We start from the raw sequence: 23794 nt of genomic DNA, 5'->3' as shown, positions 1-23794 counted from the left end.
AGTGACATATACATACTTTGATGATAAATTTACTTCGACTTCTCCCACCGTTCAAAATTTCATCATATACTGGCAAACTTAGCTTTTCTATTTAACCACACTGACCCAATTACTTTATTGAAATATTTTTCACTTTGCTGGTATGAGTCACTTCCATCTCAGCTCAGCCAATTTGCAGCTGCAAATTTTATTCAAGCCTTGAGTTGATTATTTCGAAGCTTGATACTCATCTTCCACTAGATTTCAATGCAAATTAACCCTGCTACTGTACATACTCAGCAGTGATGCTGCTAACCGACTGACAATCCAAAGCCTGTAGAAGCTGGAAATCGGAAATAAAAACAGCAGATCCATGAAAACATAGAAACATAGAAAATAGGTGCAGGAGTAGGCCATTCGGCCCTTCGAGCCTGCACCACCATTCAGTATGATCATGGCTGATCATCCAACTCAGAATCCTGTACCTGCTTTCCCTCCATACCCCCTGATCCCTTTAGCTACAAGGGCCATATCTAACTCCCTCTTAAATATAGCCAATGTACTGGCCTCAACTGTTTCCTGTGGCAGAGAATTCCACAGATTCACCACTCTCTGTGTGAAGAAGTTTTTCCTCATCTTGGTACTAAAAGACTTCCCCTTTATCCTTAAACTGTGACCCCTCGTTCTGGACTTCCCCAACATCGGAAACAATCTTCCTGCATCTAGCCTGTCCAATCCCTTTAGAATTTTATATGTTTCAATAGGATCCCCCCTCAATCTTCTAAATTCCAGTCAGTATAAGCCTAGTCGATCCAGTCTTTCTTCATATGAAAGTCCTGCCATCCCAGGAATCAATCTGGTGAACCTTCTTTATACTCCCTCTATGGCAAGAACGTCTTTCCTCAGATTAGGGGACCAAAACTGCACACAATATTCTAGGTGCGGTCTCACCAAGGCCTTGTACAACTGCAGTAGAACCTCCCTGCTCCTGTACTCAAATCCTTTTGCTATGAATGCCAACATACCATTTGCCTTTTTCACTGCCTGCTGTACCTGTGTGCCCACGTTCAATGACTGGTGTACAATGACACCCAGGTCTCGTTGCACATCCCCTTTTCCTAATCGGCCACCGTTCAGATAATAATCTGTTTCCCTGTTCTTGCAACCAAAGTGGATAACCTCACATTTATCCACATTAAATTGCATCTGCCATGAATTTGCCCACTCACCTAACCTATCCAAGTCACCCTGCATCCTCCTCACAGCGAACAACGCTGCCCAGCTTCGTATCATCCGCAAACTTGGAGATGCTGCATTTAATTCCCTCGTCTAAATCATTAATATATATTGTAAATAACTGGGGTCCCAGCACTGAGCCTTGCAGTACCCCACTAGTCACTGCCTGCCATTCTGAAAAGGTCCCGTTTACTCCCACTCTTTGCTTCCTGTCTGCCAACCAATTCTCTATCCACATCAATACCATACCCCCAATACAGTGTGCTTTAAGTTTGCACACTAATCTCTTGTGTGGGACCTTGTCAAAAGCCTTTTGAAAATCTAATTAGACCACATCCACTGGCTCTCCCCATCCACTCTACTAGTTACATCTTCAAAAAATTCTATAAGATTCGTCAGACATGATTTTCCTTTCACAAATCCATGCTGACTTTGTCCGATGATTTCACCTCTTTCCAAATGTGCTGTTATCACATCTTTGATAACTGACTCTAGCATTTTCCCCACCACTGATGTCAGACTAACCGGTCTATAATTCCCCGGTTTCTCTCTCCCTCCTTTTTTAAAAAGTGGGGTTACATTAGCCACCCTCCAATCCTCAGGAACTAATCCAGAATCTAAGGAGTTTTGAAAAATTATCACTAATGCATCCACTATTTCTTGGGCTACTTCCTTAAGCACTCTGGGATGCAGACCATCTGGCCCTGGGGATTTATCTGCCTTTAATCCCTTCAATTTACCTAACACCACTTCCCTACTAACATGTATTTCCCTCAGTTCCTCCATCTCACTAGACCCTCAGTTCCTTACTATTTCTGGAAGATTATTTATGTTCTCCTTAGTGAAGACAGAACCAAAGTAGTTATTCAATTGGTCTGCCATGTCTTTGTTCCCTATGATCAATTCACCTGTTTCTGACTGTAAGGGACCTATATTTGTCTTGACCAATCTTTTTCTTTTCATATATCTATAAAAGTTTTTACAGTCAGTTTTTATGTTCCCTGCCAGCTTTCTCTCAATCTTTTTTCCCTTTCCTAATTAAGCCCTTTGTCCTCCTCTGCTGGACTCTGAATTTCTCCCAGTCGTCAGGTGTGCTGCTTTTTTTTTGCTAATTTATATGTTTCTTCTTTGGACTTGATACTATTCCTAATTTCCCTTATCAGCCACAGGTGCACTACCTTCCCTGGTTTATTCTTTTGCCAAACTGGGATGAACAATTGTTGTAGTTCCTCCATGCGATCTTTAAATGCTTGCCATTGCATATCCACCGTCAACCCTTTAAGTATCATTTGCCAGTCTATATTAGCTAATTCACGTCTCATACCTTCAAAGTTCCCCTTCTTTAAGTTCAGAATCTTTGTTTCTGAATTATCTATGTCACTCTCCATCTTAATGAAGAATTCCACCATATTATGGTCACTCTTACCCAAGGGGCCTCACACGACAAGATTGCTAACTAACCCTTCCTCATTGCTCAATACCCAATCTAGAATGGCCAGCTCTCTAGTTGGTTCCTCGACATGTTGGTTCAGAAAACCATCCTGCATACATGCCAAGAAATCCTCTTCCTCAGCACCCTTACCAATTTGGTTCACCCAATCTATATGTAGATTGCAGTCACCCATTATAACTACTGTTCCTTTATTGCACGCATTTCTAATTTCCTGTTTAATGCCATCCCCAACCTCACTACTACTGTTAGGTGGCCTGTACACAACTCCCACCAGCGTTTTCTGCCCCTTACTGTTATGCAACTCTACCCATATCGATTCCACATCCTCCAGGCTAATGTCCTTCCTTTCTATTGCGTTAATCTTCTCTCTAACCAGCAATGCTACCCTACCTCCTTTTCTTTCCTGTCTATCTCTCCTGAATATTGAATAACCCTGGATGTTGAGCTCCCATCCTTGGTCACCCTGGAGCCATGTCTCTGTGATCCCAACTATATCATATTCATTAATAACTATCTGCACATTCAATTCATTCACCTTGTTACGAATGCTCCTCGCATTGACACACAAAGCCTTCAGGCTTGTTTTTACAACACTCTTAGCCCTTATACAATTATGCTGAAAAGTGGCCCGTTTTGTTTTTTGCCCTGGATTTGCCTGCCTGCCACTTTTACTTTTCACCTTACTACTTTTTGCTTCTACCCTCATTTTACACCCCTCTGTCTCTCTGCACTTGTTCCCATCCCCCTGCCACATTACTTTAAATCCTCCTGAACAGCAGTAGCAAACCCTCCCCCTAGGACATTGGTTCCAGTCCAGCCCAGGTGCAGACCGTCCTGTTTATAACGGTCCCACCTCCCCCAGAACTGGTTCCAATGCCCCAGAAATTTGAATCCCTCCCCCTTGCACCATTTTTCAAGCCACATATTCATCTGAAATATCCTCCTATTTCTACTCTGACTAGCACGTGGCACTGGTAGTAATCCAGAGATTATTACCTTTGTGGTCCTACATTTTAGTTTATCTCCTAACTCCCTAAATTCACCTTGTAGGACCTCATCCCATTTTTTACCTATATCGTTGGTACCTATGTGCACCACGACTACTGGCTGTTCACCCTCCTATTCCAGAATGTCCTGCAGCTGCTCAGAGACATCCTTGACCCTTGCACCAGGGAGGCAACATACCATCCTGGAGTCTCGTTTGCGGCCGCAGAAACACCTATCTATTCCCCTTACAATCGAATCCCCTATCACTATAGCTCTCCCACTCCTTTTCCTTCCCTCCTGTGCCACAGAGCCACCCATAGTGCAATGAATTCGGCTGCTGCTGCCTTCCCCTGTTGAGACATCTCCCCAACAGTATCCAAAACAGTATATCTGTTTAGGAGGGAGATGACCTCAGGGGACTCCTGCACTACCTGCCTACTGCGACGCTGTCTAGTGGCCACCCCTTCCCTTTCTGCCTGTGTAGCCTTTACCTGCGCTGTGGCAACTCACTGAACGTGCTATTCACGACTTTCTCAGCATCGCGGATGCTCCAGTATGAATCCAATCGCAGCTCCAGACGCTCAATGCGGTCTGCCAGAAGCTGCAGTTGGATACACTTCCTGCACACATAGTCGTCAGGGACACGGGAAGTATCCCTGATTTCCCACATGCTGCAGGATGAACAAACCATGGGGCCGATCTCAGCTGCCATGACCTACCCAATACTTGCCTCAACTTTTGAAACTTTCTCCTTTGAAAGGAACTTACCCGGCCTTACCTCACTTGGAGTGAAGCTCCTCCTCAGCCTCTGCTCGCCGAAACCTCTCGAGTCAAAGCCTCAAATCTCCACTCCTTCACTGCCCACTCACTCACTGGCCACTTTCCACAGGCCACTCCGCTTGAGGTAACCCTCTATTTATTTGTTTGAGCTTTTCAAACTGCTTGGTCACCTGACCTTGATTGCCCAATCAGCTGCTTTCTGCTGAGTCTGAGCTATTCAAATCTTGATTGTCTAATCAATGGCTTTCTGCTGAGCTTTTCAAATCTTGATTGACTTGATTGCACAGTCCAACTGCCAAAACTGCCAGAATCTCTCGAGTCAAAGCCTCAAATCTCCACTCCTTCACTGGCCCACTCACTCACTGGCCACTTTCCACATTCAGCAGATCAGGCAGCAACTGAGTAGAGAAGGAGAATTACTTTTTCAAATCCATGATACTTTATCAGAATGTGGTTCTGGTCAGGAGAAAAAGAGGTAAAAATCAGATTTATGCAACTGGGATCAAAGTGACACCTTGAAAAGGATAAGGAAAGTAGGAGTATCTTAAGGTGCCAAAAGGAAAATGTGAAATATCACTGGTGGATAATGTGAAGGAGAGAATCCCAAAGGATTCTACAAGTAGATTACGAACTAAAGGGTAACTAAGGAGTGAGTGGAAGAGTTCTAGGACCAGAGGGCACAGCCTCAGAACAGAGGGATGTCCATTTAGAACAGAGATGAGGAGGAATTTCTTTAGCCAGACGGTGCTGAATTTGGGTACATTCAAAGCAGCGGTTGATAGGTTCTTGATTAGTTAGGGTGTCAAAGGTTATGGAGAGAAAGCAAGAAAATGGGGTTGAGGGAATAATAAATCAGCCATAATGGAATGGTGGAGCAGAATTGATGGGTCAAATGGCTTAATTCTGCCAATATGTTTTATGGTCCTTGAGAATGTGGAGCTTGAGAATGTGGAGCACAGGAGAATGAAAAGTCTTAAATAAATACTTTCCATTAACTGTAGAGAACAGCACAGAAGAGAATGAGTTCAGGAAGAGAATGCTATTATATTGAAACACATTGATGGTGGTGATCTAAAGGTGGATAAATCCCCAGGTCCTAATCAGGACATTATAGGGACCAAAGAAAGAAACTAATGGGGCCCTGACAGAGATTTCTGTATCTTCATTGGCTACAGGTGAGGTCCCAGGAAACTGAGGATGGCTGATGTAAGGCCTTTATTTTGGAAGGGCTGCAAGAACAAGAGTGATACAAGTGCATAGCCTAGCAAAGACGGCCTTTAGCCTGTTTGGCTTCATTTGCTATGGAACTAAATACAAGAGTTGGTACATCATATTACAGTTATACAAAGTACTCATTTGACTCCACTTGACAATTGTGAGCATTTCTGGTTTTGGCATGAATGGGAGGATGTGATTAAGTTAGAAAGGGTAAAATAGAAGACTTAAGAGGATGTTGCTGGAACTGGTGGGCTTGAGTAAGGAGGAGAGATTGGATACGCTGGAACTTATTTCCTTGGAGTGAAAGAGACTGAGCGGTGACCTTGTGAAGGTTTGTAAATTGATGCTAGACATAAAATCTAACAATAAATGGCCAAGGTTTAAGGTGAGAAGGGAAAGATTTAAAACGTGGAATTCCATCTAGGTAGCCTCCAACCTGATGGTATGAACACCGATTTTTCTAACTTCCAGTAATTTTTCCTTCCCCTCCCCTTTCTTCAGTTCCCCTGTCTGGACATTTACCTCTTCCCCTTACCTGCCTATTATCTCCCTCTGGTGTCCCTCCTCCTTCCCTTTCTCCCATGGTCCAGTCTATTCTCCTATCAGATTCCTTTTCCTTTAGCCCTTTACTTCTTCCACCTTTCACCTCTAAGTTTCTCACTTCTTCATCCCTCTACCACTCACCCGCTTCTTCTATAAGCTTCTAGCTTGTACTCTTTCTGCTCCTCCCACCTTCTTATTCTGGCATCTTTCCAGTCCTGAATAACAGCCCGAAACATTGACTGTTTATTCCTCTCCATAGAGGGGAACAAACTTCCACAGACCTGGTGAGTTCCTCCAGCATTTTGTGTGTATTGCCCTGGATTTCCTGCATCTGCAGAATACCTTGTGTTGAAAAAGAGGAGCTGGGGGGCAATCTTTTTCACACGGAGGATGGTGTGAAACAAGCTGCCACAGGCTGTGTAGAGGCAGAACAGTCACAAGATTTAAAAGACATTTGGACAGGAATATGGATAAGACGGGTTTAAAAGCAACTGGTGAAAATGCAGGCAAATTGCTTTGGTAAGCATCTTGGTCAGCATGCTCTGGTTGGGCCAAAGGGGCCAGTTACTTGCCATAAAGATGAAGGCATTGAGAATAACATCAGCAAGTTTGCTGATGATACTAAGCTGGGTGGCAGTGTGACATGTGATGAGGATGTTAGGAGAATTCAGGGTGACTTGGATAGGCTGAGTGAGTGGGCATATACTTGGCAGATGACGTTTAATGTGAATAAGTGTGAGGTTATCCACTTTGGGAGTAAGAACAGGAAGGCAGATTATTATCTGAACGATGTAGAGTTAGGTAAGGGAGAAATACAAAGAGATCTAGGAGTCCTTATTCATCAGTCACTGAAGGTGAATGAGCAAGTGCAGCAGGCAGTGAAGAAGGCTAATGGAATGTTAGCCTTTATTACAAAGGGAATTGAGTACAAGAGCAAGGAAATCCTTTTGCATTTGTACAGGGCCCTGGTGAGAGCACACCTGGAGTATTGTGTACAGTTTTGGTCTCCAAGGTTAAGGAAAGACATCTTGGCTGTAGAGGAAGTGCAGCGTAGATTCACGAGGTTAATTCCTGGGATGTCTGGACTGTCTTATGCAGAGAGGAGAGACTGGGCTTGTACATGCTGGAATTAAGGAGATTGAGAGGGGATCTGATTGCAACATATAAGATTATTAAGGGATTGGACAAGATAGAGGCAGGAAATATGTTCCAGATGCTGGGAGAGTCCAGTACCAGAGGGCATGGTTTGAGAATAAGGGGTAGGTCATTTAGGACAGAGTTAAGGAAAAACTTCTCCCAGAGAGTTGTGGGGGTCTGGAATGCACTGCCTCGGAAGGTAGTGGAGGCCAATTCTCTGGATGCTTTCAAGAAGGAGCTAGATAGGTATCTTATGGATAGGGGAATCAAGGGATATGGGGACAAGGCAGGAACCGGGTATTGATAGTAGATGATCAGCCATGATCTCAGAATGGCGGTGCAGGCTCGAAGGGCCGAATGGTCTACTTCTGCGTCTATTGTCTATTGTCTATAAAACTCTACGAAGCTAATATCCCAATTCTTACCACAAACAAGAGAAAATCTGCAGATGCTGGAAATTCAAGCAACACACACAAAATGCCGGAGGAACTCAGCAGGCCAGGCATCTATGGAAAAAGTACACTCTCAGATTGAGGAACAACCTCCAACCTTTTGACAAGAATATCGATTTCTCAAACTTCAGATAATGCCTCCACCTCTCCTTCACCATTCCCCACCCCCTTTTCCATCTGTCATCTCATCTCCTTGCCTGCCCATCGCCTCCCTCTGGTGCTCCTTCCCCTTTTTCCTTCTTCCATGGCCTTCAGTTCTCTCCTATCAGACTCCCCCTTCTCCAGCCCCATAACCTCTTTCACCAATCAACCTCTCAGCTCTTTACTTCATCCCTCCCCCTCACAGTTTCACTTATCACCTTGTGTTTCTCTCTCCCCTCCCCTACCTTTTAATTTCTCCTCATCTTTTTTTCTCCAGTCTTGCTGAAGGGTCTTGGTCTGAAACGTCAACTGTACTTTTTTCCATATAGATGCTGCCTGGCCTGCTGAGATCCTCCAGCATTTTTCTGTCCCACTTTTACTCAGTGGCTTGGATTATCAAGGTAAACAGTTTACATGCTTTCTTCACTACCCTATCTATGTCAATATTTTTAGGGAACTATGAACTTGCACTCTTAGTTCCCTGCCATATAATCGCATTTTACCAGTATTTCAACCGAAATGCATTACCTCACACTTGACAAAATTCATCTGCCACCACGTTGCCCAACTTTCCAGCTATCCATGCTTCTCTGTACTCTTAAACAACTTTCTTCACCATCTACAACTCCACCACTTCAGTATTGTCTGAATACTTACAAATACAATCATCCACATTTTTACCGAGGCCAATTATAATGAACAGGAGTTGCAGCACCAATCCCTGTGGTACTCAAATGGTTATAGACTTCCAGTCAGATAAAGACCCTTCCACCATTACTCTTTGCTTCCTATCAACAAGTCAAATTCGGACCCAGTTTGCCAACATCTCAGATCACTTCAGATTTACTTGGGAGGCAGACACTCTGAGGCAATGCAGTAGAGAAGTCATGGACCCTATACAGATCATAGAGGAGGTGTTTGCTGTCTTGAGGCAAATCAGGATGAACATTATCCTTCAGACCCTGTGGGAAGCTAGTGCAGAAACTGCAGGGGCCGTAACAGAGATATTTAAATCAACAAGAAGTGAGATATCAGAGGACTGGAGGATAGCTAATGTTGTTCTGCTGTTTAAGAAAGGCTCTAAGAATAAACCAGGAACCAAGAGAGGGAATAAATGGAGCCTTTTCTGGTTGGCTAATGGAGGCTAGTGGTGCTCCACACGGGTCTGTATAGGGACAGATTCTATTTTATCCACTAATAATTTGGTTGATGGAAAGTTGTTGTAAAGTTTGCAAACGATATTGAATCGAAGCAACACACACAAAATGCTGGTGGAACGCAGCAGGCCAGGCAGCATCTACAAGGAGAAGCACTGTCGACGTTTCAGGCCGAGGTAGATGCTGCCTGGCCTGCTGCGTTCCACCAGCATTTTGTGTGTGTTGCTTGAATTTCCAGCATCTGCAGATTTTCTCTTGTTTGTGGTAAGAATTGGGATATTAGATTCATAGAGTTTTATGGCAAGTAACTGGCCCAACCAGCATCTTGACTGGTTGCATCACTGTCTGGTACGAGAACTATAATGCCTTGGTGCGGACAGCCCAGCCCATCTGTAGTTGTGATCTTCTCATGATTCAGGACATTTACAAAGACAGGTGTGTAAAAAGGGCCCGTAGGATCATAGGGGGCCCGAGTTACCCCAACCACGATCTATTCCAGCTGCTATCATCCGGGAAACGGCACTGCAGCATAAAAGCCAGGACCAACAAGATACAGACATCTTCTTCTACCAGGCCATCAGACTGATTAACTCATGCTGATGAGTGTCCTCTATAGAAACATAAAAAATAGGTGCAGGAGTAGGCCATTCAGCTCTTCGAGCCTGCACCACCATTCAGTATGATCATGGCTGATCATCCAACTCAAAACCCTGTACCTGCTTTCTCTCCATACCCCCTGATCCCTTTAGTCACAAGGGCCATATCTAACTTCCTCTTAAATATAGCCAATGTACTGGCCTCAACTGTTTCCTGTGACAGAGAATTCCACAGATTCACCATTCTCTGTGTGAAGAAGTTTTTCCTCACCTCGGTCTTAAAAGGCTTCCCCTTTATCCTTAAACTGTGACCCTTCGTTCTGGACTCCCCCAACATTGGAAACAATCTTCCTGCATCTAGCCTGTCCAATCCCTTTAGAATTTTATACGTTTCAATAAGATCCCCCCTCAATCTTCTAAATTCCAGTGAGTATAAACCTAGTCGATCCAGTCTTTCATCATATGAAAGTCCTGCCATCCCAGGAATCAATCTGGTGAACCTTCTTTGTACTCCCTCTATGGCAAGAATGTCTTTCCTCAGATTAGGGGACCAAAACTGCACACAATACTCTAGGTGTGGTCTCACCAAGGCCTTGTACAACTGCAGTAAAACCTCCCTGCTCCTGTACTCAAATCCCTTTGCTATGAATGCCAACATACCATTTGCCTTTTTCACCGCCTGCTGTACCTGCATGCCCACCTTCAATGACTGGTGTACAATGACACCCAGGTCTCGTTGCACCTCCCCTTTTCCTAATTGGTCACCATTCAGATAATAATCTGTTTTCCTGTTCTTGCAACCAAAGTTAACACATTAAGTTGCATCTGCCATGAATTTGCCCACTCACCTAACCTATCCAAGTCACCCTGCATCCTCTTAGCATCCTCCTCACAGCTAACACCGCCACCCAGCTTCGTGTCATCCGCAAACTTGGAGATGCTGCATTTAATTCCCTCGTCTAAATCATTAATATATATTGTAAACAACTGGGGTCCCAGCACTGAGCCTTGCGGTACCCCACTAGTCACTGCCTGCCATTCTGAAAAGGTCCCGTTTACTCCCACTCTTTGATTCCTGTCTGCCAACCAATTCTCTATCCACATCAATACCATACCCTCAATACCGTGTGCTTTAAGTTTGCACACTACCATCTCCTGTGTGGGACCTTGTCAAAAGCCTTTTGAAAATCTAAATATACCACATCCACTGGCTCTCCCCATCCACTCTACTAGTTACATCTTCAAAAAATTCTGTAAGATTCGTCAGACATGATTTTCCTTTCACAAATCCATGCTGACTTTGTCCGATGATTTCACCTCTTTCCAAATGTGCTGTTATCACATCTTTGATAACCGACTCCAGCATTTTCCCCACTACCGATGACAGACTAACCGGTCTATAATTCCCCGGTTTCTCTCTCCCTCCTTTTTTAAAAAGTGGGGTTACATTAGCCACCCTCCAATCCTCAGGAACTAATCCAGAATCTAAGGAGTTTTGAAAAATTATCACTAATGCATCCACTATTTCTTGGGCTACTTCCTTAAGCACTCTGGGATGCAGACCATCTGGCCCTGGGGATTTATCTGCCTTTAATCCCTTCAATTTACCTAACACCACTTCCCTACTAACATGCATTTCCCTCAGTTCCTCCATCTCACTAGACCCTCGGTCCCTTACTATTTCCAGAAGATTATTTATGTCCTCCTTAGTGAAGACAGAACCAAAGTAGTTATTCAATTGGTTTGCCATGTCTTTGTTCCCTATGATCAATTCACCTGTTTCTGACTGTAAAGGACCTACATTTGTCTTGACCAATCTTTTTCTTTTCACGTATCTATAAAAGCTTTTACAGTCAGTTTTTATGTTCCCCGCCAGTTTTCTCTCATAATCTTTTTTCCCCTTTCCTAATTAAGCTCTTTGTCCTCCTCTGCTGACTGTTCAATTTATTATAAATTAATAAATTATAAAATTATAATTAATAAATTATAAAATTATAATTAATAAATTATAAACATTGACCATTCAATTTATTATAAATTACTATGATTGCACATGGTATACTTAGACAGAGGTGTAACATAAAGCTTTTTACTCCTCATGCATGTGAAGGATGTAATTAATAAAGTCATTAAAGTCAATTCATATCCAATGGCTTCCCACAGAGATTTCCCTGCTGATCCTTGATGTAACCTAGTCTTTCCCTTGCTAAGCTCTGCTTCTAATACGTATTTCGAGCACTTTCTGTTCTTAATCCAGCTAACCAATATTTCCTTCATAGAATCAGAGCTGTACAATACAGAAACAGGCTATTCAGCCCATCCAGTCTGTGCCAAATCATTACTCTGCCTAGTCTCATCGACCTGCACCCAGACACCAGCCCTCCATACACTTCCCATCTATGTACCTATCCAAATTTCTGTTAAATATAGAAATTGAACCCACGTCCACCACTTTCCTCAATAATCTTTTAAACTGGTTTGCTAAACTGGTTTGCTGCATATCCACCAATTCCACTCGCTTCACCATTAGCACCTGTGCTTTCAACCACATTGCTCATAAATTCCAGAGCACGGAATCTAAATAATTCAAGAATTTCTGACCTTCCTATTTCCACCTTGCTTTTAAGATAACACATCAAATCTATCTCAGAATTAGCTCCAGTTTTGATACAGTCAATGTTACATAAATGTAAGATGTGATTATGTAAACCAAGCCTGGCATTATTGTTAATTCTTCCTGTGGCCCCATTATCTTCCACTGCATCAAGTATTTCAACACTTTAATGGGTTTCTCTGATAAGGAGCTACAGCCCATGCCTAAACCATTCTCTACAACTGTTTGGGAAGAAATTCTCCTCAACCTACTCCTCATTCTCCACAGGGATAATAAATTGGTAATTTTACAATATTGTTCCTCATGAAAGAAAATAGCCACTCAGCCTATCAAACAAGGTCATAACTTTTTAAATTGAATGTTTTAATGTAAATAGTCCCAGACTCACAGCTCTTCCAAAGAAAGCACCAACTAAACTTGGAAGTAGGTACAGAGATGTCAGGGTTAAGTTTTTTTATGCACAGAGTGGTGAGTGCATGGCATGGGCTGCTGGTGGCGGTGGTGGAAGCGGAAACGATTGGTCTTTTAAGAGACTCCTGGATGGATACATGGAGCTTAGAAAAATAGAGAGCTATGGGTTAGCCTAGGTATTTCTAAGTTAAGGACATGTTTGGCACAGCTTTGTGGGCTGAAGGGCCTGTATTGTGCTGTTGGTTTTCTATGTTTCTATGTTAACAGTTTGCCTCTAGATCCTGCCTGACGCAATGAGTTCATTTAGCAACTTACTTCTTGCTTTTCTTTGGCACTTCCAGTTGCTATATGCATTACTCAAGTTAACCAATCTTTTTGCACAATGTATTTTATTTTTCAATGTATTCTTATTGTAATTTATAGTTTTTAATGTGTGGCACTGTACTACTGCCATAAAAATCACGAACTTAACAACATAGAGTATAATATTAAATCTAATTCTATCATAAACATAAGCAATACTGGAAATCCATAGCAGCACACACAAAAGGAACTTAGCAGATCACGCAGTATCTATGGAGAGGAAAACAGGCATCATTTTGGGCCTGGAAAGGAAGTATGGAAGAAGCCAGAATAAGAAGGTGAGGGAAAGGAAGGAGTACAAACTAGTAGGTGACAGGTGAGAACAGGTGAGGGGGAAGATGGGTGGATGTGGTAGCAGGAATGATGTAAGAAGCTGGGAGGTGGCATGTAGAAAAGGTATAAAATGCTGAAGGAGGAATCTGATAGAAGAGGAAAGTGACCATGAGAGAAAGGGAAATGTCTGATTCGATCCTACATGCTTTCTATAGACTTTTTGTTCTTTCTATGATGGGATACACAAAACAGAATATATTGCTTCATCAACATCCAAAGGACTTTCTACAGTGGCACGATTGAGAGCATCCTAATTGGCTGCATCACTGCCTGGTATGGGAACTGTACTTCCCTCAATCGCAGGACTCTGCAGAGAGTGGAGTGAACAGTCCAGCACAATTGTAGATGTGAACTTCCCACTATTCAAGACATTCATAAAGACAGGTGTGTAAAAAGAGTGGGAAGGATCATTGGGGACCCGAGTCACCCAACCCCAAACTGTTCCAGCTGCTACCATCCAGGAAACGGTGAGGAAGAAGAAGAAAGCCTGTAACTCCAAGTGGAGTCATCAGGATGCCGTCGTGATGGATTTTTTAAGCAGGCTTTCTTGTTTTTACGAGGTTGAGCTGCTAGCTCAACGCTCAACCCCGCACAGATGGAAAGCGTGCAAGGGAGCCGGGTGGATCGAGCTTGGGAGCCTTCGCTCTGAAGTCTGGCACTGATGCCACTATGCCACCAGCCAGCAATCCAGAAAATGGCACCGCAGCATAAAAGTCAGGACCAACAGGCTCCTGGACAGCTTCTTCCATCAGGCCATCAGACTGATTAATTCACTATGACACAATTGTATTTCTAAGTTATATTGACTATTTTGTTGTATATTTTATTGTACATACTATTTATTACAAATTACTATAATTTATGCAATGCACATTCAGACGTAAACTTACATAACAAAAGGATTTTTACTCCTCATGTACGTAAAGGATGTAAGAAATAAAGTCAATTCAAACCGCGATTTAGGTGGGTGAGACATCCCAATCTCACAGATTTGGCAGGACAAAAATTGTATACACTCTCAACGTATGAAGTCGGAGAAAGGTGAATTTCTCACCAGAGTCCGAGGCTGTTAGCAAGGGACTAACGAGCTGATTCTGGAGAGACTCAGTAATAAGGGGTTTCACTGTGGGGGTATCGTCCTGGGATTGATTTCATTGGATGCTGTGTGATTGCCCTAAGAATTAATAAGTGGTTTTGTGTTTAAGCCTGTGTTAAGTTATTGTCTAGGAAAGTGTTTAAGATAAGTGGTTATGGATGCTGCAGGGATTAAGCGTTGGTGCGATTCAAAGAGATTACCTGTAGCTAATGCTTGTGTTCTGAGTTGGGTGGATATCTGAAGCCCAGATGAGTTGTTGATTAGGCTTTTAAGTACCATTCAAGCATTACGAAAGGATAAAGTTTGTCCAAAGGGCAGGCAAAGATTTCATTTTAGCTCAGACTAGTGCTGGCGTAATGGGGGTTGGTCTGCCAGGTACCATTGGAGTACCTGGAGAGGATGGGCCATGGGCTGTCCATAGTTTCCAAGAAGAGTGGAGTGTAGGCGAAGGTGCCGAATTGGAAGCCGTGTTTCCTGTAACTGAGGCCGGAGACTTTAAAGACAAGCTACTCTTGTTTCTGCTGAGTGAGAGGAAGGAGTGGTCTGATGCGGAAGGTCTAATGAGTCTTCCAGTGAAGGGTGAAAGTTCTGGGTCGATATCGGCCCTTACGTCTCTGGCCAATAGATGGCAAAGTGCACTGGCGGACTGTCAAAGTTATCGTAGGCCGAGAATGTTCTCAGGAGTGCAGCGCACCCCCATGGGGGAGGATGAATATGAGACTTGGGCAGAGCAGACCTCTCAGATGCTGGATGAGTGACAGTGCTCTGATAATGTGAAAAGACAGTGGCTAGAGGAGAGTTTAAAAAGGTCCGGCTGCTGAAGTAGTGAGATCCTGAAAGGCAGAGAACCACTTAGCTACTTCCGCAGGCTACGTGCAAGCACGAGAAAGCATTTTTGACAAAACGGGAAGCCCAATGGAGCTTATGACGGGGTTTTAGATGCATGTTTCAGGAGAAAGGAGAGAAACTTTCTACCTATATTTTTCAGCTAGAGAAAACTGCGTTGCTTGTGGTGTAAAGCAGCTATTGAACTAGCTGAGGAGAATCAATTAAGAATGGACCAATTGCACACAGTGTGCAATCTGCTATTTCATGCTGACAGGCTATTGCAGAAGCAGGAAATCACACAGCATTCACACAAACCGCGGGTTGGGTGGGCGACTGAGGGGCGAACATGTCATATTTAGAGACACCCTGTAAAACAGAGTTTTACAAATCTCACCCAACCTCAGTGCTTGCATTTATCCTATCTATACATAGAACATAGAAATCTATAGCACATTACAGGCCATTTGGCCCATAATGTTATGCTGACCATGTAACCCACTCTAGAAACAGCCTAGAATTTCCCTACAGCATAAGGAATAAAGTAGATGAGCTTGAGGCTCAGTTGGAAATTGGCAAGTACGATGTTGTGGGAATAACAGAGACATGGCTTCAAGCGGACAGGGCCTGGGAAATGAATATTCAAGGATATACATCTTATCGAAAGGACTGACTGACTGGCAGAGGGGGTGGGGTGGCTCTGTTGGTGAGGAATGATATTCAGTCCCTTGTGAGGGGGGACACAGAATCTGGGGATGTAGAGTCAGTATGGATAGAACTGAGAAATTCTAAGGGTAGAAAGACCCTAATGGGAGTTATCTACAGGCCCCCAAATAGCAGTCTGGATGTAGGGTGTAAGTTGAATGAAGAGTTAAAATTGGCATGTCACAAAGGTAATGATACAGTTGTCATGGGGGATTTCAACATGCAGGTAGACTGGGAGAATCAGAATGGTACTGGACCCAAGAAAGGGAGTTTGTGGAGTGCCTCCGAGATGGATTCTTAGAACAGCTTGTAATGGAGCCTACCAGGGAGAAGGCAATTCTAGATTTAGTGTTGTGCAATGAACCGGATTTAATCAGGGACCTCGAGGTAAAGGAACCATTAGGAGGTTTAGGGGTCATTAGGAGTGACCATAATATGATATGTTTTAACCTACAATTTGAGAGGGAGAAGGGAAAATTGGATGTGTCAGTATTACAGTTGAACAAAGGGAACTATGGAGCTATGAGGGAGGAGCTGGCCAAAGTTCAATGGAACAATACCCTAGCAGGGAAGACAGTGGAACAAAAATGGCAGGTATTTCTGGGAATAATGCAGAAGGTGCAGGATCAGTTCATTCCAAAGAGGAAGAAAGATCCTAAGGGGAGTAAGGGGCGGCCGTGGCTGATGAGGGAAGTAAAGGGCAGTATAAAAATAAAAGAGAAGTATAACATAGCAAAGGATGAGCGGGAAACCGGAGGACTAGGAAGCTTTTAAAGAGCAACAGAAGATAACAAAAAAGGCAACACGCCAAGAAAAAAATGAGGTACAAAGGTAAACTAGCCAAGAATATAAAGGAGGATAGTAAAAGCTTCTTTAGGTATGTGAATAGCAAAAAAATAGTTAAGACCAAAATTGGGCCATTGAAGACAGAAAAGGGTGAATTTATTATGGGGAACAAGGAAATGGCAGACGAGTTGAACAGGTACTTTGGATCTGTCTTCACTAGAGAAGACACAAACAATCTCCCAGATGTAATAGTGGCCAAAGGAACTAGGGTAAAGGATGAACTGAAGGAAATTTATATTAGGCAAGAAACGGTGTTGGATAGACTGTTGAGTCTGAAGGCTGATAAGTCCCCGGGACCTGATGGTCTGCATCCCAGGGTACTTGAAGAGGTGGCTCTAGAAATTATGGACGCATTGGTAATCATTTTCCAATGTTCTATAGATTCAGGAACAGTTCCTGCTGATTGGAGGGTGGCTAATGTTGTCCCACTTTTCAAGAAAGGAGGGAGAGAGAAAACAGGGAATTATAGACCGGTTAGCCTGACGTCAGTGGTGGGAAAGATGCTGGAGTCAATTATAAAAGAGGAAATTACGACACATTTGGATAGCAGTAGAAGGATCGGTCTGAGTCAGCATGGATTTATGAAGGGAAAATCACACTTGACTAATCTTCTGGAGTTTTTTGAGGATGTAACTATGAAAATGGACAAGGGAGAGCCAGTGGATGTAGTGTACCTGGACTTCCAGAAAGCTTTTGATAAAGTCCCACATAGGAGATTAGTGGGCAAAATTAGGGCACATGGTATTGGGGGCAAAGTACTGACATGGATTGAAAATTGACTGGCTGACAGGAAACAAAGAGTAGCGATTAACGGGTCCCTTTCAGAATGGCAGGCTGTGACCAGTGGGGTACCGCAAGATTTGGTGCTGGGACCGCAGCTGTTTACAATATACACTAATGATTTAGATGAAGGGATTAAAAGTAACATTAGCAAATTTGCTGATGACACAAAGCTGGGTGGCAGTGTGAAATGTCAGGAGGATGTTATGAGAATGCAGGGTGACTTGGACAGGTTGAGTGAGTGGGCAAATGTATGGCAGATGCAGTTTAATGTGGATGAATGTGAGGTTATCCACTTTGGTGGCAAGAACAGGAAGGCAGATTACTATCTAAATGGAGTCAAGTTAGGAAAAGGGGAAGTACAACGAGATCTAGGTGTTCTTGTACATCAGTCAATGAAAGCAAGCATGCAGGTACAGCAGGCAGTGACGAAAACTAATGGCATGCTGGCTTTTATAACAAGAGGAATTGAGTATAGGAGTAAAGAGGTCCTTCTGCAGCTGCGCAGGGCCCTGGTGAGACCACACCTGGAGTATTGTGTGCAGTTTTGGTCTCCAAATTTGAGGAAGGACATTCTTGCTATTGAGGGAGTGCAGCGTAGGTTCACAAGGTTAATTCCCGGAATGGCAGGACTGTCATATGTTGAAAGATTGGAGCGACTGGGCTTGTATACACTGGAATTTAGAAGGATGAGAGGGGATCTGATTGAAACATATAAGATTATTAAGGGATTGGACACAGTGGAGGCAGGAAGCATGTTCCTGCTGATGGGTGAGTCCAGAACTAGAGGCCACAGTTTAAGAATAAGGGGTAGACCATTTAGAAAAGAGATGCGGAAAAACTTTTTCACTCAGAGAGTGGTGGATATGTGGAATGCTCTGCCTCAGAAGGCAGTGGAGGCCAAGTCTCTGGATGCATTCGAGAGAGTTAGATAGAGCTCTTATAGATAGCAGGGTCAAGGGATATGGGGAGAGGGCAGGAATGGGGTACTGATTGTGTATGATCAGCCATGATCACAGTGAATGGCGGTGCTGGTTAGAAGGGCCGAATGGCCTACTCCTGCACCTATTGTCTATTATAACCCTCTATTTTTCTAAGTTCCATGTACCTATCTAAGAGGCTCTTAAAAGACTCTGTTGCATCCGCTTCCACCACCGCCACCAGCAGTGCATTCCAGTCTCTGTGTGGAAAAACTTACCCCTGACATCCCCTCAGTACATAGTTCCAAGCACATGTCCCCTTATGTTAGCCATTTCAGCCCTGGGAAAAAGCCTCAGGCTATCCACACGATCACTGCCCCTCATCATCTTATACACCTCTATCAGGTCATCTGTTATCCTCTGTCACTCCAAGGGAGAAAAGGCTAAGTTCACTCAACCCATTCTCATAAGGTACACCCTCCAATCCAGGCAACATCCTTGTAAATCTCCTCTGCACCCTCACTATAGAATCCACATCCTTCTTGTAGTGAGGTTACTAGAACTGAACACAGTACTCCAAGTGGGGTCTGACCAAGGTCTTATATAGCTGTAACATTATCTCACGGCTCTTGAACTTAATCTCACGGTTGATGAAGGCCAACACATCACACGCCTTCTTAACAGCACAGTCAACCTGTGTAGCAGTTTTGAATGTCCTAAGCACATGAACCCCAAAATCTCTCAGATCCTTCACACTGCCAAGAGCCTGGCGGTGCAGGCTCAAAGGGCCGAATGGTCTACTTCTACACCTATTGTCTATTGTCTTACCATTAATATTATATTCTGTCTTCGAATTTGAACCACTTCACACTTATCTGGGTTGAACGCCATCTGCCACTTCTCAGCCCAGTTCTACATCCTATCAATATCCCACTGTAACCTGTGCCAACTCTCCAGACTATCCACAACACCCCCAACCTCTGTGTCATCAGCAAACTTATTAGCCCACCCTTTTACTTCTTCACCCAAGTCATTTATAAAAATCACAAAGAGGAGGGGTCCCAGAACAGATCTCTGTGGAACATCACTGGTCACCGACCTGCATGCAGATTCTGGATCCACAAAGCAATGTCTCCTTGGATCCCATGCCTTCCTGAAGGAGTCGTGCATGGGGAACCTTATCAAATGTCATACTGAAATCCATATACAGTACATCCACCGTTCTAGCTTTATCAACGTGCTTTGTTATATCCTCAAATAATTCAATTAGGCTCATAAGGCATGACCTGCCCTTGACAAAGCCATACTGACTAGCCCTAATCAGATTATGTCTCTCCAAATGCTCATGAATCTGTCTCTCAAGATCTTCTCCAAAAACTTGCCCACCACTGAAGTCAGACTCACTGGTCTATAATTTCCTGCGTTATCTCTACTCCCTTTCTTGAACAAGGGGACAATGTTTGTAACCCTCCAATCCTCCGGTACTTTCCCTTCCCTACTGATGATGCAAAGGTCATCGCCAGAGGCTCAGCAATCTCCTCCCTCACTTCCCACTGTTGTATATCTCATCCGGTCCTGGTGACTTATCTAACTTAATGCTTTTCAAAAGCTCCAGCACATCCTCTTTCTTAATGTCTATATACCACTACAGCGCATCTTCAACATGAGCCTGGAGCAGAGAAGAGTACCCAGACAGTGGAAAACATCCTGTATTGTCCCGGTACCGAAGAAACCACAACCAAAGGAGTTGAATGACTTCAGACCTGTTGCCTTGACGTCGCACGTGATGAAGACCATGGAGCGGCTGATAATACAGAATCTGAGGCCACAAACCAGGCACGCCCAGGATCCTCTTCAGTTTGCGTATAAGGAGAAGGTGGGAGTGGAGGATGCTATCACGTATTTGCTGCACAAATCACTCTCTCACCTAGATGGGGTCAGTTGTGCTGTGAGGATTACATTCCTTGACTTCTCTAGTGCCTTTAACACCATCCAGCCCAAGATCTTAAGGCACAAACTAACGGAGATGGGAGTAGACTCTCACATGGTGGATTGGATAGTGGACTACTTGACAGATAGACCTCAGTATGTGCGGTTGGGAGACTGTAGGTCTGACACGGTGGTCAGCAGCACAGGAGCGCCGCAGGGAACCGTACTCTCTCCGGTCCTGTTCACCCTGTACACATCAGACTTCCAATATAACTCGGAGTCCTGCCATGTGCAGAAGTTCGCTGATGACACGGCCATAGTGGGGTGTGTCAGGAATGGACAGGAGGAGGAGTATAGGAAACTGATACAGGACTTTGTGATATGGTGCAACTCAAACTACCTGCGTCTCAATATCACCAAGACCAAGGAGATGGTGGTGGACTTTAGGAGATCTAGGCCTCATATGGAGCCAGTGATCATTAATGGAGAATGTGTGGAGCAGGTTAAGACCTACAAGTATCTGGGAGTACAGTTAGACGAGAAGCTAGACTGGACTGCCAACACAGATGCCTTGTGCAGGAAGGCACAGAGTCAACTGTACTTCCTTAGAAGGTTGGCGTCATTCAATGTCTGTAGTGAGATGCTGAAGATGTTCTATAGGTCAGTTGTGGAGAGCGCCCTCTTCTTTGTGGTGGCGTGTTGGGGAGGAAGCATTAAGAAGAGGGACGCCTCACGTCTTAATAAGCTGGTAAGGAAGGCGGGCTTTGTCGTGGGCAAAGTACTGGAGAGTTTAACATCGGTAGCTGAGCGAAGGGCGCTGAGTAGGCTACGGTCAATTATGGAAAACTCTGAACATCCTCTACATAGCACCATCCAGAGACAGAGAAGCAATTTCAGCGACAGGTTACTATCGATGCAATGCTCCTCAGACAGGATGAAGAGGTCAATACTCCCCAATGCCATTAGGCTTTACAATTCAACCGCCAGGATTTAAGAACTTTTTAAAAGCTATTATTAATGCTTTTTGAGATAGTGATTTAGATGCATATCATATTTTTTACTGAGTTAAGTATTGTATGTAATTAGTTTTGCTACAACAAGTGTATGGGACATTGGAAAAAAAGTTGAATTTCCCCATGGGGATGAATAAAGTATCTATCTATCTATCTATCTATCAAGTGTTTCAGTCTGCTGTGAGTCATCCCCACAATTGCCAAGGTCTTTTTCCCTGGTGAATGTTGAAACAAAGTACTCATTAAGTACCTTTGCTACCTCATCCGACTCCATGCACACATTTCCACTATTGCACTATCTAGAGCTCTAATGATACCTAGTTTCTTGAATCTTTTATTTTCTTCTTAAATAGATTTTCTACATCCTTTGTACACCATGGTTCTCTAACCATACCATTCTTTCCCCGCCTCGATGGAACATACCTATGCAGAACTCCATGCAAATGTTCTTTGAACATTTGCCACATTTCTGCCGTGCATTTCCCTGAGAACATCTGCTCTCAATTTATGCTCCCAAGTTTCTGCCAATAGCCTATTTCCCCCTACCCCAACTAAATGTTTTCCCAAATTGTCTGCTCCTATCCCTCTCCAGCGCTATGGTGAAGGAGATAGAATTGCAGTCACTACTTCTAAAATGTTCTCCACTGAGAGATCCGACACCTGACCAGGTTCATTTCCCAATACCAGATCAAGTACAGCCTCTCCTCTAGTTGGCCTATCTACATATTTTGTCAGGAAACGTTGCTGAACACACCTAACAAACTCCACCCCATTTAAACCCCTTTGCTAAGGAGATTCCAGTCAATATTAGGAAAGTTAAAATCTCCCATCACAGCAACCTTATTATTATTGCATTCTATCTACTCCTCAATATCCCTGTTACTATTGGAGGGTCTATAAAAAACACCCAGTAGAGTTATTGCCTCCTTCATGTTTCTGACTTCCACCCATACTGACTGTGTAGACCATCCCTCCATGACTTCCTCCTTTTCTGCAGCCATGATACTATCCCTGATTAGCAACATCATGCCCCCACCTCTTTTACCTCCCTCCCTGTCCTTTTTGAAACATCTAAAGCCTGGCACACTCAGCAGCCATTCCTGTTCCTGAGACATCCAAGTCTCTGTAATGGCCACAACATCATTGTTCCATGTTTTGATCCATGCTCTGTTCATCCACCTTGTTTGTGAAACATATAAAATTAAAACAGACACATCTCAAACCATCAGGTTGAGTGCATCTTTGCTCTAACATTTGCCTATTCTTCCTCACAAACTCTCTACAAGCTGTCTCTACTTGTGCTCCAACCTCCCTATCCTCTTGCCTCTTCACTTCGGTTCCCACCCCCTGTAAATCTAGTTTAAACCCTTCCCACCAGGATATTGGTCTCCCTTCAGATTCAAGTGCAATCCACCCTTTTTGTATAGATCACATCTGCCCCAGAAGAGGTCACAATGATCCAAAAAGCAGGGGAATCCCTGCCCCCTTCTCTAATCCTTTGGCCAGACATTTATCCTCCACCTCATTCTATTCCTATCCTCACTGTTGCATGGCACCGGCAGCAATCCCAAGGTGACTACCTTTGAGGTACTGCTTCTCAGCTTTCTTCCCAACTCCCTATATTCTGCTTTCAGGACCTCCATCCTTTTTCTACCAATGTCATTGGTACCAATATGTACCACGACCTCTGGCTGCTCACCCACCCATTTCAGGATATTGTGCACATGCTCAGAAACATCACAAACCTTGGCACTTGGGAGGCAAACTACCATCCTTGTTTCTTTTTCACACCCACAGAATCGCCTAGCTGTACCCCTAACTATAGAGTACCCTTTTACCGCTGCCATCCTCTTCCATTCTTTACCCTTCTGAGCCACAGGGCCAGACTCAGTGCCAAAGGCTTCACCCAGTTAGGTTATTCCCCCCCCCCCCCCGCAAACAGCACTCAAAATGGAGTACTTAATTGTTAAGGGGGACAGCCACAGGGGTACTCTCCACTACCTGACGCCCTCCCTTCCCTCTCCTGACGGTCACCCCTCATAATTTTGTATACCTCTATAGGTAGGGATCTTAGTTGGTTAGTTGTAAATTATTTCTCTTGCTACTCAAAGCACCAGAGAACTTATACTCAGGAACTAAAGCAATTAATCTCCAAAGTTAATTCATAATATCTGAGAAAAAGTCCTAGATTCAAAATGCCACCTTGTTCATTAAAGCTCTTTGTCAGTGTCCTTCTACGTATCAAATTTTCACCTAAAATGTCAAAAGCCCTTCTGCTTT

General features: G+C 43.8%; 1 protein-coding gene across 6 annotated transcripts in view; it reads right to left on the bottom strand.

Annotated features, from left to right (window-relative positions):
• rnf130 (ring finger protein 130) overlaps window positions 1-23794 on the bottom strand; it is a 234810-nt gene that overhangs the window by 172519 nt on the left and 38497 nt on the right. The gene's annotated exons all lie outside the window — the stretch shown is intronic.

The sequence above is a fragment of the Hemitrygon akajei genome, chromosome 15 (assembly GCF_048418815.1).
Source record: "Hemitrygon akajei chromosome 15, sHemAka1.3, whole genome shotgun sequence".
Lineage (NCBI taxonomy): Eukaryota > Metazoa > Chordata > Chondrichthyes > Myliobatiformes > Dasyatidae > Hemitrygon > Hemitrygon akajei.
This window is presented reverse-complemented; position numbering and strand designations above follow the sequence as displayed.